This window comes from Rutidosis leptorrhynchoides, chromosome 3 (assembly GCF_046630445.1).
Source record: "Rutidosis leptorrhynchoides isolate AG116_Rl617_1_P2 chromosome 3, CSIRO_AGI_Rlap_v1, whole genome shotgun sequence".
In the NCBI taxonomy this organism is placed as follows: domain Eukaryota; kingdom Viridiplantae; phylum Streptophyta; class Magnoliopsida; order Asterales; family Asteraceae; genus Rutidosis; species Rutidosis leptorrhynchoides.
In genome coordinates this window covers 68,009,957-68,030,488 of record NC_092335.1, presented here as the reverse complement: position 1 = coordinate 68,030,488, position 20,532 = coordinate 68,009,957, and the positions used below count along the sequence as shown (strand labels likewise).

Below are 20,532 nucleotides of genomic sequence, written 5' to 3'. Positions count from 1 at the left end.
GTTTTAACGCACTACTTTCTTATTTTTATTTTTCGACGCCTTTTACCTATGTATCAATTATCACTCCAATTAGTAATCTCAATTTGCAATTTTAATTTTAAGTTAGTGATAATAATAAGGTTGGGTTAGTCGAGTGTTTTAAAGTTTTATAGTCACTCTTTTTCTTTCTTATTTTTCGACGCCTTTTATTTTTCAACCATTTTCTTTTTCGACCTTTTTCGACGCGCTCTTTTTCTTTCTTATTTCTCGACATCCTAGTTTTTAGGACTTAGAATTTTCTCTATTTCTTATCTAAAACTTCTTAAAATTACGAAAATTTATTTTAAGTGGTTAAATTGATAGACATCAGAATTTTCTGGTTCATAGTAATAGTTGGATTTGTACGTGGACCGGGTTATTGGAGCCAAACAGTACTCAATTATATTGAGACCAAATGAATCCTACCCCTCTGCTGCATCTTTTGGCTATTCGAAACGTGGGCAAAATCAGAAAAGTCTATTAATTGGATAACTTATATAATTTTTCTTTCCTTTTAAAAACTAATAGGATATTCAGTGAATGCACCGAGCAAGACGTTCACCACCTTTTGTACGTTCACCACCTGTAACCAGATCAAGACATCTAGCAAATATTTTCGCCGTTGATTTTTCTTTAGAATCGTCATCCAGTCGACCAAGTACTCCAATTCAAATTTCCGATAATCCATTTTTTGAACCCGACCTCACAATTGAGAATCCGGAAAATATTCAGGGACGATTCATAGATCCTGAACCATTAATTTTTCCTCTGGAACCACCAATCATTCAAACAGAGATTGTTGAGGAACGTACCATTAAATCAGAATCCTCTAGTGATTCAGATTCAACAAATTCAATCATGGAGAATTTGGAACCTTTAAGTATGGAAGACCGAATGCGAGCTAAACGCACTGGCCAAGGTCACGCAATTACTCATCCAGACATTAATGCGCCAGATTATGAAATCAAAGGAAAAATTCTACACATGGTGACTAATCAATGCCAATTTAGTGGTGCGCCGAAGGAAGATCCAAATGAACATCTTCGTACCTTTAATAGGATCTGCACACTATTTAAAATAAGAGAAGTAGAAGATGAACAGATATATCTCATGTTATTTCCCTGGACTTTAAAGGGAGAAGCCAAAGATTGGTTGGAATCGTTACCTGAAGGGGCGATTGATACATGGGACGTTTTAGTTGAAAAATTTCTTAAACAATTCTTTCCGGCATCTAAAGCCGTAAGACTTCAAGGAGAAATTGTTATGTTCACACAGAAATCGAATGAAACTCTATATGAGGCATGGACCAGATTTGGAAAGTTATTGAGAGGATGTCCGCAACATGGTTTAGACACCTGTTAAATAGTACAAATATTCTACCAAGGATGCGACATCACTACAAGAAAAGACATCGATATAGCAGCTGGTGGTTTTATTATGAAGAAAACAGAAACTGATGCTTACAAAATTATTGATAACACTGCTTCCCACTCACATGAGTGGCACCAAGAAAAAGATATCGTTAGATCATCTAAAGCAGCTAGAGCCGATTCTAGCCATGACTTAGATTCCATTTTCGCAAAGATAGACACTGTCGAGAGACGAATGGAAAAGATGACTAAAGATATTCACTCAATACGAATTAGTTGTGAGCAGTGTGGAGGACCACATTTGACAAAAGATTGTCTCAGTATTGAACTAACAATGGAACAAAGAGAGAATGTTTCATACATAAACCAAAGGCCTGGAAATAATTATCAGAATAATTATCAACCGCCAAGACCGATTTACAATCAAAACCAGAATTATAACCGAAATGTTCCATACAACAACCAACAAGGTCCTAGTAATCAACAAGTATCCAATAATACTTACAATCAGCAAAGACCTAATTTTCAAAACAAACCACCACAAACCAATGATAAAAAGCCGAATTTAGAAGATATGATGACGAAGCTAGTTGAATCTCAAACACAGTTTTTCACATCTCAGAAACAAACCAATGAACAAAATGCTCAAGCATTTAGAAATCAACAAGCTTCTATTCAAAATTTGGAACAATAAGTGAGTAACCTAGCAAGGTTAATAGGTGAAAGAAAACCGGAAAGTCTACCTAGTGATAAAAATGCTAACTCCCGGAATGAAACAGCTAAAGCCATTACCACAAGAAGTGGTACAACACTTAAACCACCTGAAATACCTGTAATTTCTGATGAAGCTATTCCTACTCCACAAGAACCACAACCTGAACAAGATAAGGAAAAAGAACTGGTAGTTGAAAAGGTTAATGAAGATAACACATTTAAAGCTAAACCTTATGTTAAACCATACCAACCACCACTTCCTTACCCGAGTAAAATGAAGAAAGAGAAACTTGAAGCCGAGCAATCCAAATTTTTGGATATGTTTAAACAGATAAATGTAAATCTTCCTTTCATTGATGTGATTTCAGGAATGCCTAGATATGCTAAATTTATGAAAGATCTAATCTCGAATAGAAAGAAAATGGAAGAACTCTCGGCTGTTACTATGAATGATAATTGTTCAGTAGTGCTGTTGAATAAGATACCAGAAAAACTATCCGATCCAGGAAGTTTCACAATTCCATGTTTTCTGGGTAGTCTTAGTTCAATAGAAGCATTGGAAGACTTAGGTGCTAGTATAAATCTAATGCCGTATTCACTATACGCTAAACTAGACCTTGGAGAATTGAAACCAACACGAATAAGCATACAACTAGCAGATCGATCAATAAAATATCCTAGAGGGATAATGGAGAACATGCTAGTTAAAGTTGGTACTTTAGTATTTCCAGTAGATTTTGTTGTTCTGGACATGGAAGAAGATTCTCAAGTTCCTCTCATATTAGGAAGACCATTCTTAAACACGGCTAAAGTAATGATAGACGTGTTCGGTAAGAAACTGACCCTAAGTATAGAGGATGAGAGTGTTACCTTTTCAGTTGATAGAGCAATGCAACAACCGCAATCTGCAGATGATACATGTTATTATATCCAAACTATAGATTCCCATGCAGAATTGTTAGAAGAATTTCCAGAATTACAAGGAACGGCAGAATGTTCTTTAGGAGAAGGTAATGAACCAATTGATGAAACTAAAATGTTAGCTACACTAATGGCTAATGGATATGAACGAACAACAGAAGAAATTCAAATGCTAAAAGAAGAAGACAGATATCGATACAAATCATCGATAGAAGAACCTCCGACATTAGAGTTAAAGCCACTTCCAAATCATTTGGAATACACTTATTTACATGGTGAATCTGAATTACCTGTAATAATATCGTCTTCTCTTACTGAAAATGAGAAATCACAACTCATTTCTGTGTTAAAAGCTCATAAACCAGCTATTGCATGGAAAATTCATGATATTAAAGGAATAAGTCCTTCGTATTGCACACATAAAATCTTTATGGAAGAAGGTCATAAAACGTATGTGCAACGCCAACGAAGACTAAATCCTAATATGCAAGATGTAGTTAAAAAAGAAATTATTAAACTGCTAGATGCAGGTTTAATTTATCCAATCTCTGTTAGTCCATGGGTAAGCCCAGTTCAATGTGTGCCTAAGAAGGGTGGCATGACTGTCATTACAAATGAGAAAAATGAGCTTATTCCTACTAGGACTGTAACAGGATGGCGTGTATGTATTGATTATAGAAAATTAAATGACGCCACCAGAAAAGATCACTTTCCCTTACCTTTCATTGATCAAATGTTGAAAAGATTAGCCGGAAATAGTTACTATTGTTTTCTTGATGGATTTTCCGGATATTTTTAAATTCCAATAGCACCCGAGGACCAAGAGAAAATCACATTCACGTGCCCTTATGGTACTTTTGCTTACATACGCATGCCATTTGGACTTTGCAACGCCCCTGCAACCTTTCAAAGGTGCATGATGGCGATTTTTCACGACATGATAGAAGAATGCATGGAAGTTTTCATGGATGAATTTTCAGTCTTCGGTGATACATTTGAATCATGTTTAGTTAATCTTGAACAAATGCTGATTAGATGCGAACAATCAAATCTAGTTCTTAATTGGGAGAAATGCCATTTCATGGTTAAAGAAGGCATCGTTCTTGGACATAAAATTTCAAAGGAAAGAATTGAAGTGGATAGAGCTAAAGTAGATGTAATTGCTAAACTTCCACATCCCACCAATGTTAGAGGAGTTAGGAGTTTTCTAGGGCATGCCGGTTTTTACCGACGTTTCATTAAAGATTTTTCTAAAATTGCCACTCCTATGAATAAACTCCTAGAAAAAGATGCTTCATTCATCTTTTCAGATGAATGTATCAAATCTTTTAATGTTCTTAAAGAGAAACTCACTAATGCGCCGATCATGATAACACCAAATTGGAATTTACCGTTTGAACTTATGTGCGATGCAAGTGATTTTGCAATGGGAGCCGTTTTAGGACAAAGGATTGAAAAACGATTTCAACCTATTTATTATGCTAGTAAGACGTTACAAGGAGCACAAATAAATTACACAACTACTGAAAAAGAACTCCTTGCTATTGTCTTTGCTTTTGACAAATTTCGTTCATATCTCGTTCTAGCTAAAACGGTGGTCTATACCGACCATTCTGCTCTTAGATACCTATTTGCCAAACAAGATGCTAAACTAAGATTAATCCGTTGGATCTTACTCTTACAAGAGTTCGATATTGAAATCCGAGATAAAAGAGGAGCAGAAAATCTCGCCGCTGATCATCTTTCTCGTCTTGAAAATCCTGAATTAGAAGTTCTAAATGAATCGGCAATACAAGACAACTTTTTTGATGAATATCAATTGAAGATAGATTATAATGAAATTCCATGGTTTGCAGACTATGCAAACTACTTAGTATGTGGATTCCTTGAAAAAGGATTATCGTACCAAAAATGAAAGAAATTCTTCAGTGATATAAAACACTATTTCTGGGAAGATCCACATTTGTTTAAAAGTTGTCCCGATGGAATAATATGCCGATGTGTATTCGGAGATGAAGCTAGTAAAATCTTAAACCATTGTCACACAGGACCAACAGGAGGGCATTATGGGCCTCAACTAACAGCAAGAAAAGTTTATGATGCTGGATTCTATTGGCCTACAATTTACAAAGACGCACACCTTCTTTGCAAATCCTGTGATGCTTGTCAAAGGGCCGGAAAAATAAGTCAACGTGATGAAATGCCACAAAATGTCATTCAAGTATGTGAAGTATTTGACATTTGGGGTATTGACTTTATGGGTCCATTTCCAAAATCTCATAATAATCTCTACATTCTCGTTGCCATTGATTATGTATCTAAATGGGCGGAAGCACAAGCTCTCCCAACTAACGATGCACGAGTTGTAGTCAACTTTTTAAAACGTCTTTTTGCAAGGTTTGGAACACCGAAAGCTTTAATAAGTGATCGGGGAACTCATTTCTGTAATAATCAACTTGAGAAAGTTCCTAAAAGATATGGAGTATATATATATATATATATATATATATATATATATATATATATATATATATATATATATATATATATATATATATATATATATATAACTCATAAAATCTCCAATACTTATCATCCACAAACAAGTGGACAAGTTGAAAATACCAACCGAGCTTTAAAACGTATTCTGGAGAAAACCGTAGGATCAAATCCGAAGGAATGGTCCATTAAATTGGAGGATGCACTCTGGGCTTTTAGAACAGCCTACAAAACTCCAATTGGAACCACACCTTTCAAACTCGTTTACGGAAAAGCATGTCATCTTCCAGTAGAAATTGAACACAAAGCATTTTGGGCTTTGAAGACATGTAATCTTGATTTACATGAAGCTGGACTTCTACGGTTAAGTCAATTAAACGAATTAGAAGAATTAAGACATGAAGCATATGAAAATTCGTTAATCTATAAAGAAAGAACAAAGAAATGGCATGATAAAAGAATCAGAAGTTCAAAAGAATTTAAAGAAGGAGACAGAGTTCTTCTTTTCAATTCACGATTCAAGCTCTTTCCTGGAAAATTGAAATCAAGATGGTCTGGACCATTCATAGTCAAAAGAGTTTTCCCATACGGAACGATAGAATTAATAAATTCAAATGGGATTAAATTTAAAGTTAATGGTCACAGAGTTAAACACTACATAGATAGTCCGATGGTAGTCGACAACGAAGTTAATCACAATTTCGATACCACAGCTAACTAAGTGTGGGGAGAATCAAGTCTTTAAAGGATAATATGTATTTCTGTTAGAGTTAGATTTTCTGTTTTCGTGTAGTTCTCAAAAATGGAACCCGAATGGTCTTTCCCTAGCAGACCCTAAAGAACTAGTCTTCTCCCCCCATTCTGAATTTTTATTTTTTTAGGTTTTTACGAAATGAAGACTTCCTGTGAATTAAACCATGGTCTAATGCTACACTCTTTGATCACTAAACGTAATAATGACACACTACCGAGTGAACTGGTATCAGTAATCAGAGAAAAATTGGACGGAGTAAGAAAAGAATCCAGATGCGAAGATAATAAGTTACAATTTGGTAAAGGAAAATCAAAATTCGCAGCGAAAAGAAGAGCACAACACCTTGAAAGATGTCACAAATGCGAAAAATAGTCACACGAAGGTAAATGTTCAAATAATCAAACCTATTCAAATACCGAATTTGTTACTTTATGCAGAGATGGACCGTTCATATGTTTAGAAGAAAAAACATTAAATGCTCGAGGTTACGCCTATGTAGCCATGGAAAACCAATTAGTCCGACTATCTTATGAGTGGGCTAAAGCATATCACTAAGAAAATACCTCACAGGTAAGTTTGTACAGTTTTTATTTTTATTTTTATTTTTAACCTTTTGATAATAAACGCTAATTTGTTCGCTATAAAGTATTAAATTGGTATTCGATAAAATTAGGTCTTGCGACTGAAATTATTGATGTCATACAAAAATTTATTACATCACTGCGAAATTTAACGTTTATTCTTAAGGTATAAATATCTTTAATCAATCAACTCAAAATATTTCAAAAATTCGTCATGAGTTAAATTAGGTTATGGAACCAAAATTACTTTACCGAAAAGAGGGGCGTATATTTTTGATAATATTTGATTGATTAAAGTGGGATAAAAGACCAAAAAGATTTTTAATTTTATTTTTACCATGTTTTTTTTTAAAATTAATATATAAATATTAATTTAATATTGTAAACTTATTTAAAATTGCAAATATTTGAAAAATTAATATAAGTTTGTATGTATAAAAACAAAAATATAATTTAAGTTTGGTGTGAATTTTTAAAATATGAATTTTTAATTTTATGCATTTTAAATTTAAGTTGTGTGAATTTAAAAATAAAAATTTACTTTATCTCATTAAATTAAAAATACGATTTTTAAAATTCGTCGTAAGTTGAAGACTAGGTCGTTGAGCCAAAATTGCTTTACCCGAGGGCGGGACGAGAATTTTTATTATCATTATTTTTAATCTTATTGACTTAAAGTATGCCAAAAAAAACATTAAAAAACCCATAAATCTTTGCTTTTAAAATCGCGCTTTGAATTGACAAATTTTAAAATTTTGTCGAGAGATGGACTAGGACATCGTTCCGAAAAGCCCTCATCCTAAAAAGAAACAAATTTTTAAAATTTTATAAGTTTATGTTTTAGAAATTATAACTTTTTTTATAAAAAAAAAAACACCAATATGTTTGGAAACTTTGGTAAAATTTAATCATTTCTACCCTAATCACCCTCAATAATTTAAATTGTTACTGATTTCTTGCAAATGAGGGCATTGCAAGATCTTAAGTGTAGGAAGGAGTTAAATTCTTTCGGATTTTAAAATTTTTACTTTATACACTTGGTTACCATTAGAAATACTAGTAAAGCAGTAGTTGTATTAGAATCTAGTGCTCTCTGATAATAAAGAACAGCCCTAGTCTTATATACTGACTACCCAATTCTAGTAAAATTTTTCAAAATTTTCAATTAAATGAACTCAAAATCATGTTTATACATATTTATGAACGATAAAACTAGGTGTTAACACCGAAATTATTGTTACCTTGGAAAGGACATAAATTGAGAAACAAACCAAAATGTTAGAATTCATTTAAAATGGAATAGAGGACAATAAAAAGGAAAATAAAAGCCAAGTGTGGGAAAATTTACCAAGTTATTTAAAACATAAGTCACATATTTCTGTAACAAATAATTGAAGATACTTTTGCTTTGGACTAAACTAAACAGTTTTACCCAATTTACTGTAATATATTTGAAAGAAAGATGGATCTACACGATGAATCAATTCCATTATTAAAAGGAAGTAAAGTCTTCCGAAAAAGACACGCGCTTCTTGATTTAGGTCATGAAGTTGTCGTCCAGACCAGCTGTAGGTTGACAAAAAATCTAGAAAAGTCATCTCTAAAATCAGCAGGAAATCCACGAACCTCAGCATAAAACAGGGTCGCCAAGTGGTCAGACTTATCCTAACCATGAGAGGATCTGTCTCGTACAATGGGGGGCATCGTGCAAATTAGCTTGATAAGACTAATGAATCAGATCCCCAGAAAGGATAATCTCCTTAAAGATCAAAAATCAGCTTTTAAGACTGATATTACTCAATCCTAGAGATTGACCTTAAAGATTGAGAATTACAAACTCATGGAATTCAATGATATCTAAACTCGAGCTTGAACGAGAAAATATTTTGATCAAAATTTCAAACCGATTTGTTTTCTGAAAACCTATTTTCAATGCGTTCATTACCATTGAACGTAAAATCCTAGGAATTCACCTGGAATTCATTAGGTCACCTGAACTAAATCGGGTGTCAACCGTAAGAACGGTGGTTGTATAGCATGGTCGAAGACAGGACCTTGTGCTAGACCAGAAAAATTATAGGATGATCTTTACTATTGCTCCTACAAAGGATAGTAATAGCATCCGACACATTTTAGACCATGAACAAAAGCATGTCAGGGGACATTGCCTTAACAGTTGCTTGTTCAACACTTTCCTTTACAACCGGACGGTAGTTTACCGAAAGGTAATATACGGAGCAAGTATACTGGACGTGTTGCTTTCCCAATACAAGGTTAGCAAGTGGGTGACACAAAACCGCAAGTTTTGAGCTTAAATTTTCAAATCTGAAACCCACTAAACCCACAAAAACAATTTAAAAACACCGGTGAAGGGTTATTCCGGAAAACTTAGCTAGGGTAAAAGCTAGAATGAATTTTCAAAAGATCAAATGTTTTCATAAAGATCCAATTTCCTTAATGGATCTAAATTTTTATAGTCATGTGAGACTGTAAACCACATCGTTACTACCATTGTTTATACCGCCGTATAGAAATCACTGATATACAAATTGTGAAGAATAAAGAAGTGATTCTAGTATTTCAAGACTATATTGCTTGAGGACAAGCAACACTCAAGTGTGGGAATATTTGATAATGCTAAAAACGAACATATATTTCATAGCATTATTACTCAAGAAAGACAAGGTTTTAGTTGCAATTGTTCTATTTACAAGTGATATTCGTTTAAATAATAAAAGGTGAAGACAAAAGATAGATTCGACCAATTGAAGACGCAAATGACCAAAAAGCTCAAAAGTACAAAATACAATCAAAGAGGTTCCAATTATTGATAAGAAACGTCTCAGAATTACAAGAGTACAAGATTCAAAACGCAAAGTACAAGATATTAAATTGTACGCAAGGACGTTCGAAAATCCGGAACCGGGACCAGAGTCAACTCTCAACGCTCGACGCAACGGACTAAAAATTACAAGTTAACTATGTATATAAATATAATATAATATATAATTAATTATATAAATTATATATATATATTATATTTATATATTAAAACCGTCGGCAGACTAGGATCCAAACTTGTGTGAGCTGGGTTTACGAACTCCGCGACTTGCGGAGTTTGTAGTGCAAAGGGACCGCGACTCGCGGAGATACCCTGGACAAAAATGCCTATAAAAGCTAACGCATTTTGATCGTTTGATATATCTTTTTCTTTCCATCCTACGTAAACTTATATATATATATTTATATTTTAATTTTAATTTTAATTTTAAATCCTAATAATAAGGGTATGTTAGCGAATGTTGTAAGGGTGTAAGTCGAAATTCTGTCCGTGTAACGCTACGCTATTTTTAATCATTGTAAGTTATGTTCAACCTTTTTAATTTAATGTCTCGTAGCTAAGTTATTATTATGCTTATTTAAATCGAAGTAATCATGATGTTGGACTAATTACTAAAATTGGGTAATTGGGCTTTGTACCATAATTGAGGTTTGGACAAAAGAACGACACTTGTGGAAATTAGACTATGGGCTATTAATGGGCTTTATATTTTTTTAACTAAATGATAGTTTGTTAATTTTAATATAAAGATTTACAATTGGACGTCCCTATAAATAACCATATACACTCGATCGGACACGATGGGCGGGGTATTTATATGTACGAATAATAGTTCATTTAACCGGACACGGGAATGGATTAATAGTCTATGGAATTATTAAAACAGGGGTGAAATTATGTACAAGGACACTTGGAATAATTGATAACAAAGTATTAAAACCTTGGGTTACACGCAGTCGATAACCTGGTGTAATTATTAAACAAAATAATAAAACCTTGTTACAGTTTAAGTCCCCAATTAGTTGGAATATTTAACTTCGGGTATAAGGATAATTTGACGAGGACACTCGCACTTTATATTTATGACTGATGGACTGTTATGGACAAAAATAGACGGACATATTAAATAATCCAGGACAAAGGACAATTAACCCATGGGCATAAAACTAAAATCAACACGTCAAACATCATGATTACGGAAGTTTAAATAAGCATAATTATTTTATTTCATATTTAATTTTCTTTATTTTATATTTAATTGCACTTCTAATTATCGCGCTTTTATTTATTGTCATTGTATTTAATTGCACTTTTAATTATCGTATTTTTAATTATCGCAATTTTATTTTATCGCACTTTTATTTATCGCAATTTCATTATCGTTATTTACTTTACGCTTTAAATTAAGTCTTTTATTTATTTAATATTTTACATTAGGTTTTAACTGCGACTAAAGTTTTAAAAATCGACAAACCGGTCATTAAACGGTAAAAACCCCCCTTTATAATAATAATATTACTTATTTATATATTTGTATTTTTATAAATTAAAACTAATATAGCGTTAAGCTTTGTTTAAAAGATTCCCTGTGGACGAACCGGACTTACTAAAAACTACACTACTGTACGATTAGGTACACTGCCTATAAGTGTTGTAGCAAGGTTTAAGTATATCCACTCGATAAATAAATAAATAACTTGTGTAAAATTGTAGCATATTTAATAGTATTTAGTTGTAAAAATAAAGCTATTTCATATACACCTCTGCACACATCACAAGCTTTAAACAAGTTTAATTGCAATATAACATATTGCTTGATTAATGTGTAAGCACACATTAATGTCCAACACATGCACAAGGTAAGAGCAATCTCTAGTTGGAACTTGGTGACCATCCTAAATGTATCTAATTGTATTTTAGGATTACAAGTCTTTACTAGTTACACTTGAGAGCATTGTTTCTCATTTAGCCTTAATTAATCACTAAGTCATTTTTAATAACAATTATCGTTCAAGTGATATTGGCTTAAGTGTGTTGGTACTTGATGATCATACTAAGGATGTCTAGATAAGATTTAAGATCACAAGTTATTGTTTAACACTTATGTGTTAAGCCTAATCTTGGTTAAATTGTCATTCAGACGTCATTAGGCGTAATTAACCACGATTAGTGTTTTTATGTTCAAAACTCAATTGAGTATGGAGAAGGCATCTATTCTAAGCATTTGAGAAAGGTTTCATGAATTATAGATATCGGGAACTAGTCAAACATTATTTGGTCAAAATTGGTAACAGAGAAAACCGCGGTCGCACTACGGTTAACCGTGGTGGCGACCGTGCAACTTGTTTTCATAAAACTGCGCTGCAATTCAGTTTGGGGTTTCACGGCTGGATATACGGTCGACCGTGCCTTTGACCGTGTATGTTGCTGAAATTTTAATTATATTCTTAAGCTATGTTTGACTTGGTCATTTGCAAGATAAAGTATGTATTAGTGACCTTGCGTGTTTTATGTTAAGATGTCAGTCATTACTTATGCATATGTATGTGTCATCATCAAAACATATTCTTTGGTTAATCATACTTAGTTTTGTCATTTAGTTCATTAACCAACATTCAACCAACACTTTGAATACCAATGGCACCAACGTTACATCAGTAACATTTGATGGTGTGTTTGTTTTATGTTTTTGTCGGTTCTTTGTAGTTTGACATGTGATGTCAGTCATAATATGGTGATTATGTATATTGTCTTGTAACAAGTTAAATAGCAAACTAATGTTAAAGTTGTCATTGTAATCATTACATTAATGCATTCGACATTTAACAAATTGAGATCTTTTTAAGAATAAAACAGAATATGATGAAAACATAGAAGTAGAGTATTTCCTTACCTTAGACATAAAAACTTAAAACTGCAACAGTAAATGTTTTTCATTTGGATGATTTCGGTTAGAGATTTTAAACTCACTAGTTGTTTACTTTGATTTTGAATTACACAATATGGTTTATCATATTTGGTCAAGTCGTGTATTGTAGTCAATGAATAACCATAAAAGTGATCAAGTAAAAATGCATATTGCATGGTTGCTCAAAAACAGAATTAACTTGCAAAATTTGTGTTCGATTTGTGACAAAAACAAGAAATGAGAGTAATAAGTAGGAGCATTTTTCTACACATTTGACATGACATCTTCATTTATGCACTAATTAAGACATCTCAGGATCAATTTAAAATATCTCACCAAGCGTTTGATAAAACTGAGTGATCAAACGTTGAATGGTTCATAATCTGAATGATTCAAAAATTTTAAATGAATTAATTATTCATGATAATACCGTGTTTGATAATCATTTTTAATCAACAAATGTGAATTGACTAAAATTATCTTAATAATTTTTCGCATTAAGAAAAAAGCATATCGTTTAATAAGAATTTTTGATATCATTTAAAGAGAATGTTACATAAAATTTAGATGCTTAATGGTTAAAAGAATATTTCAACTCTAAACGGTTCAATACTGAATGTTGAACCACTCAGCACTACATGTCATTCAGATGTCAGAAACAAATGCATTGAATGTTGAATGATTTAGCATTCAACACTAAGTCATTCAATTGAGAGGTAATCAAACAAAAACAGAAACAACTACATAATAGTTCATGCCCATAAGGCCAAAAGAGACATGCAACTTATGCCTACAAACCCGCAAACAATCCCAATCGGTGTCGTAAGAGAGAAGAATATGGACATAGTTGCAATGGTCCTGATCTTGAACTGAACCTGAAAATTAGTAGTACTTACTACTAGTGAATTGTTGTATTTTTGTAGATACTATTTTATAAAAAAATTAAAGCAGCAAAATATTTATGAGTGTTGTGAGTACCTCAATGATGCAACTTCCAACACCCATGACTTCAAACATTTGGTGAAAACTCAATGCAACAATAAGTGGTTTGATTATTTTTGGACTCATTGAAACACCTAACAAGATTCTAATTATTACCGAATGTATTATGATTCCTACCTCCAACACCTGCAACACAATTGACAATTTTTAATCTTGTTTCATAGAATATACACAATTTATTATACCTCTAAAGTATATAAAGTAAACAAAAACATCTAATGTAAACATAAGATATAAGATATGATGTACAAATAAAATATAAATCTTTATTGAATTTAAATAAATATTTGTCTTTTTTACTATTTAAGTTTCATATTCGATATGAATATGATCTTTCACCTAACTTTCTTAATCAACTAGGTGTATTGCCCGTGCGTTGCACGAAGAACGTACGGTTCATGATTTAGTGACCTGCAACTTGGACAGAAGGGACGTTACAGTGTTTGGTGGAGGCATTGAAGTGCGTTGACAAAGTTTGATATTGTTGAAGGCTGAATAATGGGCATAATAAACATGCACTTTCTCCCATCGTTAAATAATTGGAAATGTAGGATTTGAAATACGTTTGCCAAATGTTTAGAAATATTGTAACATTGAAACAAACAACACGTAAATATAAAAGAGTTGGACAGAAGGGACGTTACAGTGTTTGGTGGAGGCATTGAAGTGCGTTGACAAAGTTTGATATTGTTGAAGGCTGAATAATGGGCATAATAAACATGCACTTTCTCCCATCGTTAAATAATTGGAAATGTAGGATTTGAAATACGTTTGCCAAATGTTTAGAAATATTGTAACATTAAAACAAACAACACGTAAATATAAAAGAGTTGGTGTGTAATACATATGGTTCAATTCTCGATATCTAGAGAAGTAAAAGGGTTATTGAAATCGGCCCGCGCTCTCGGTATAGGATCTTGGATAGTTTCTACCTTCAATTGTTGTGCGGCTAAACTTGACAAAAGTGCAAATCCACTCTACAAAAAACAACAGTTACTTTATTATGGTACAGCAAGTAAAGTATAAAGAAATAATGAAACCTATAATGCAATATTTGACTTCCCACTCGATAGAACAAAGTCAAAATACGAAAAAAAATTCTACAATATGGGGGCCTGAAGTGATTGTCTTCTACAATTATAAACTTCTATAAAATGGCACATTTTGAAGATGCCACCATATCTCTAATCGCAGTTTATATTGCAAGTATATGATAAACTGTCCTTTTGTTCAATGAAACCGGATTACTGGGCAACTATAGGCCAAGTAATTTGGTAAAAGTTGAAACATTGGTGCCCAAGGATGAACCTCAAAGAGTGCCATAGTGTTACATAATGTATGATAGGTCCATGCAGATATGTATTTGCCACTAAAACTGAATATTGTTGTACATAGCAATTCACTATGTTGAAAAGGATTAGCAAATACACAAATGATATTACTATTTTGCGGACAAATTAATAATTGTTACAAAAGAACATTTTAACCGAATGATATACATAAAGAAAAGATTTTGAAACAAATAACATTTGTAGTATGATTCCATCAAGAGCATTTAATGATCAGCTATCATTAAAGTTTACCATAATTAACTTATATCTATCGTAGACAATTTACTTATAGTGAACAACACACATAATTATAAGAAATAAAATAAAAATGACCTATTGTAAATATTTATTATATATATTCAAGAATAGTATAATTAAATATCATAAAGTCATTTAGTACTTACAAATAGACACACAGATGCAAATATAGAATAGTCTAAATTCGTTACCAATCAAATGAGGTATTTCATTCATTTCATTTCAAAAAAGAATTTAGAACAAATATGAATTTCATAAACATAAATGACGATATAAGAGGTTATGAAATAACAAACTAAATAATATATATATATATATATATATATATATATATATATAAACAAATAAAATTAAAGCCCACATACATGACTCCATAATTGAAAATTTAATTTTATTTATACTCCGTATTATATGTTTTCAAAATCGACGTACTAAAAAGATTGTCAAATAAAACCATCAACATCACTTGCGTGTTTCTTGTCGTAGGTTGAACATGGGTGCTCAATCATGAGATTTTTATCAGCCATAATCAAAATTCATTTTTATTTGGTATGTCGGACCAAAAACATGCCAATAGATTAGACATAACCTTCTTTCAACTTGATACTTATAGGAAGCTATGTTGTGCTTAGTGGTACACATCATAACGTTAACCTGCATGAATTTATAAACCAAGTATATATATATATATATATATATATATATATATATATATATATATATATATATATATATATATATATATATATATACAAACATACTGCTAAAAAACAATGAAACCAATACTCACGTATTTTCATGATAGTGTTTGGCATCCCATTCGTGACAGATCATAACCTTTACGTGAACGTTCTTGTGTGCCTTCTTGTAGCTAGTCAATATACATAAAAGAAATTTCTTTACTATATGTGTTTAGAGAGATTTTTTTACCCATTTATGGTTTGCTATGGCGATAAGCATCATTCCTCATTATCATTATTTATAGTAAACAAAACACATTATGAGTCTTTTGAGACATTAATGCAGAGAAAATGAACAGTTTGATTAAATGTGAGTTAAAGTATTAAAGACAAAAATTTATGAGATACCAATCCAGAGAAAATGTATGGTCTGATTAGTTAATACTCAACTTATTTATCCTTAATCATTATAATTAATTAACGATTAAACTGATCCTCGTGAACAATATTAAGGACACTTGAAGGAAAAATATATTTTTTTTACTTTTAATTAAATCATTAAATTTTTAGGTTTTAGTGGCCTCATTTATGAAGATGGGAGTCACTTTTTAATTATATATAGATAACGTTATTTATGGTAAATAAACTTTTACTATCATTTTAAGGTACGCGATAAAAATGAGGTAAAATAGAAATTAATTAAATTTCCATCACGAAAATTTTTCAGTATCATAGTTTTCAGAAAGAGGAAACATAAAATGCCAAAAATATAATAAAAGTTGGTACCTGACAAAATTACAGGGAAAATTACCTATACATTTAATTTAAATTGCATTTAAGTTGGACATAGTTATCCATAAAAAAAATTTCACTAATTTAATAGCAATAACATTCAAGAATGATCAATACATATGATAACATATAATATGTTGCATATATCATGAATGCAATTCGATCATGTAACCTTTTGATTATGCAGTACTAAAGCAAGTCATAAGTTAATAAGGAGAAAATTCTAAATTAACGATATAAAGTTTTTTTATTAACATATGCCCCTATGTCATGTTAAAAGCGTTTATAATACAATTTTATATTTATCGTTTCATTATACTTGTATAGGAGTCATCAATTAATTAAATGCAAAATATAATGCTAGGGAAAATACGACTTGTACAGTATTAGCATAATCATAATTCATAATTCAATCTAAAAAAGATACTAAAGCAAGTCATAAAAATAAAGTACATACATATGAAATAATCCGATGATGTAACAAACCCTCCGATGAGCCCAAATATGCATGCGTATGCGATCCATACACATGATCACCATCACCATGTTGTTTCTCTACATCGTCATTATAGACAGTCATAATGTTTCCATCGTTCGATCTATCAAACCAACTCGTCATCATCTTTTCAACCATCATAATTGCCACAGCTGCCAACGTTGCTACTAAATTTGCTAACGAAAAATCTCCCCAAAACTTGTCACCAATACAAGGATTCTCTAAACTTTCATTTGTATATGGAAACACATGAACAAAACCCGTTGCTAAAATCACTCTGGCTGCGAAAAACTTGACAGCCAAGAAGATTTTACTTTCAGGTTTAAAAGATTTTATTAAAGGAAGACAAACGCCGATTGCACTTGCAACAAGAATCGAAGCTATTGCTATTAGTTTTAGCTTCAATTATAGACACTTGTTTTCATCCACATTATCGGTTGATTTATCACAAGTGCATTCTGCACATATGTAAATTAAGAGGAGTAAAATAATGAAAATTACCCTTTTCATATTCATGTTTTAATTTTATTGATGTGGTGAAGTATATGTAAAATTGTAAACATAGGATTTGAATTATGTGTAGGGTGTAATTTATAGTAGAAGAGAGTGAGGGCTAATAGTTCAGGATGTCGGCATTGCTTCAAATTTTGAGTATTTAGAATTTGGTCTAAAGTGGAGTAAATGTTAATGACAACATTGGTGATTATATAGTGCGTGTATAACGTAAAAATTTGTATATTATTCGAAATTTACTATTGTTTGAATTCAATGAATTAAGGAAAAACAAAACAATTTTCAAATGGTCAACAAGTTAAATTTATTTATTGAAACGACCCGACCCAATTCATAGGGACGAATACAATAACATATGATTACATCGCGAGGCATTTGACCTCTATATGATACGTTTTATAAACATTGCATTCTTTTGAAAAGATATACCATAAATGAATATTTAAAATTCAATGTTTTCGACATCTGATGATTTCTACATATAGACAATCACCGTAAATAACAGTTTACAAGAATACTTCCTTTGACAATGCAGTCAAAATAAATACACGGTGATGATTTTGTGAATGCAATGCTTCCTCGAATAAAACATGTATGACTCCATGCACATGGTTTCTCTAACATATATTCAAACAGCGGAAGACTTCTAGGAACCTGAGAATAAACATGCTTTAAACGTCAACATAAAGTTGGTGAGATATAGGTTTAATGCTAGCAGCGTTATAAATATAGACCACAAGATTTCATATACATAAACGTTTTAATAAAAATATTCTAAGTTGTTGAGCACTTGATAACCATACTTAACATTTAATCAACGTCGCATATTCCCTTTATTATGAAATCTTACTACACCGTACCAAGTGTAGTCACCGAAACGAAGTACTGTGCAACCGTTGAATACTGGTCATCCAGTCCGGTTGGGGTTGTCAGGCCCGATAGATCTATCAACAGGATTCGCGTTTACAATACCTCATGTAAATAATAGTTACCAAGTTACAGGGAAGTATGCCAGTGGTACAACTCAACGTAGAATATATATTTTTAATCACTTGTGTCCATAACGTAAATCATAAAATGCATGTATTCTCATCCCGAAATATTTAGAGTTTAAAAGTGGGACTATATACTTACTTTTGCCTTGAAGGTATTTAACTCGACTTGGTCTCCGATAGATATCACGAACCTAACCATATATATTTAATATATCAACATATTTTTTTTTCAAGTAATCGTTACATATATATATATATATATATATATATATATATATATATATATATATATATATATATATATATATATACACTTATAATACTTTTAATATTTTCTTAGTCCGTAGTTAGCAGTCCGATGTTAGTGGTCCACAATTAGTTGCTCAATAAAATAAATAAAGACCCCATCGTATTCGTATTGATCAGAATTAATCTCGACCCATGGTACCATGTTGTCAAATGACGTGTTGCGTACATAAAGTACCGTGTTGTCAAATGACGTGTTGCGTACAATCATGAGGTCTTATGATTAATCTTCTCGTGTTGTTTACGGGTGGTCCTGAAATATATAAAATTAAATCAAAAGTAATTATATATAAAATATCATATTAATTAGAAAAGATATGATTAATTTACTTTATCTCCAAATATTTTCGTAGCTAAACTAGCTTCGGATACCCAATCTTGTTTTAGTCGTAGTTTCTTCATTACAACTCCGTTTTTGTTGGTTCAACTTGCCACTTTCCTTGGTTCGAGTCAAATTTTAAGAATATGAACTGAAAATACCTTAGTTTGGTTTCAAAATCACAGGTTATAGGTCAAACTTTGGTAAAACTTATGAAAGTGATCATTTTCCATCATAAAAATAACATTTAATGATCATTTTTCTAAAAATACTTACACTTTGAGTTAAACCATGAAATTTTTATGTGTTAACATATTCATAAGAAATATCATTTTTCCAGAACATGAACTTCCAATTCAAAGTTCAAGATGGTTTTTAATTATCCAACCCAAAACAGTCCCCGGTTGCACTCCGACGACGTAGATTCAGTTTTTAAGGTGTTCTTTGTAAAACCAAGTTATATCTTGTTAAGTTAGCATATCATTATGATATATTACAGGTCTTGAAGTGTTTTAAAAGTTAAGTTAGAAGGATCTATTTAGTTTGCAAACAAGTTTGAAATCATTCAAACTATGTTCTTGTTGTTAAAATTTTACAACATAAAATAAGATAGCTATATAATTATGAATCGAACAAGATTATGAACAAGGTTACTACCTTAAGTTACTTGGACAAAGTTACTGTAAGAGATAAGAAAAAATCTTGGAATCAAAGAGTGGTGGAGTTAGATCAAAAGGTTGGAAGTATACTTCTTCAAATGGGTGGTTATTTTGATATGTTCTTGAAAGAGTTTTCTTATGGTGTTTAAGGCTTGTAATTGAAGCTAAATGATGGAGAAAATGCTTGGAGATGATCAAGTATGAAGTTAGGAGTATTTTTAGAGAGAAATGAGGGTGTAGGTATGAGAAAATGGAGTGAAGAAATGGTGTTCATTCATAAAAACGTTTTTAGTTTATAAAGAAAGAAAAGGATTCTAATTTTGTTTTCTTACTAATAATTCATGATACTTGAAAAATCCTAGTTACCTCATATCTAGGGCAGTAATAATGTTGATTAGGATGTTGATTTGATGTGTATATACCAATAGTAAATACATATAGAAGCTGGGTATGATACGGGTACATATACCCTAGATATACGTATAGAAATCTTGAGGAAACGGAATGAGAATTCAAATATAGCTATCTTTTGTGAATATACTTATATTATTTTATGTATTTAAGTCCTTAAAAA

At 31.6% G+C, this 20,532-nt stretch overlaps 1 pseudogene; it reads right to left on the bottom strand.

Annotated features, from left to right (window-relative positions):
* Window positions 1–13,359: 13,359 nt before the first annotated feature.
* LOC139900059 (zinc transporter 3-like) lies at window positions 13,360–17,682 on the bottom strand (annotated as a pseudogene).
* Between the last annotated feature and the right edge of the window lie 2,850 nt (window positions 17,683–20,532).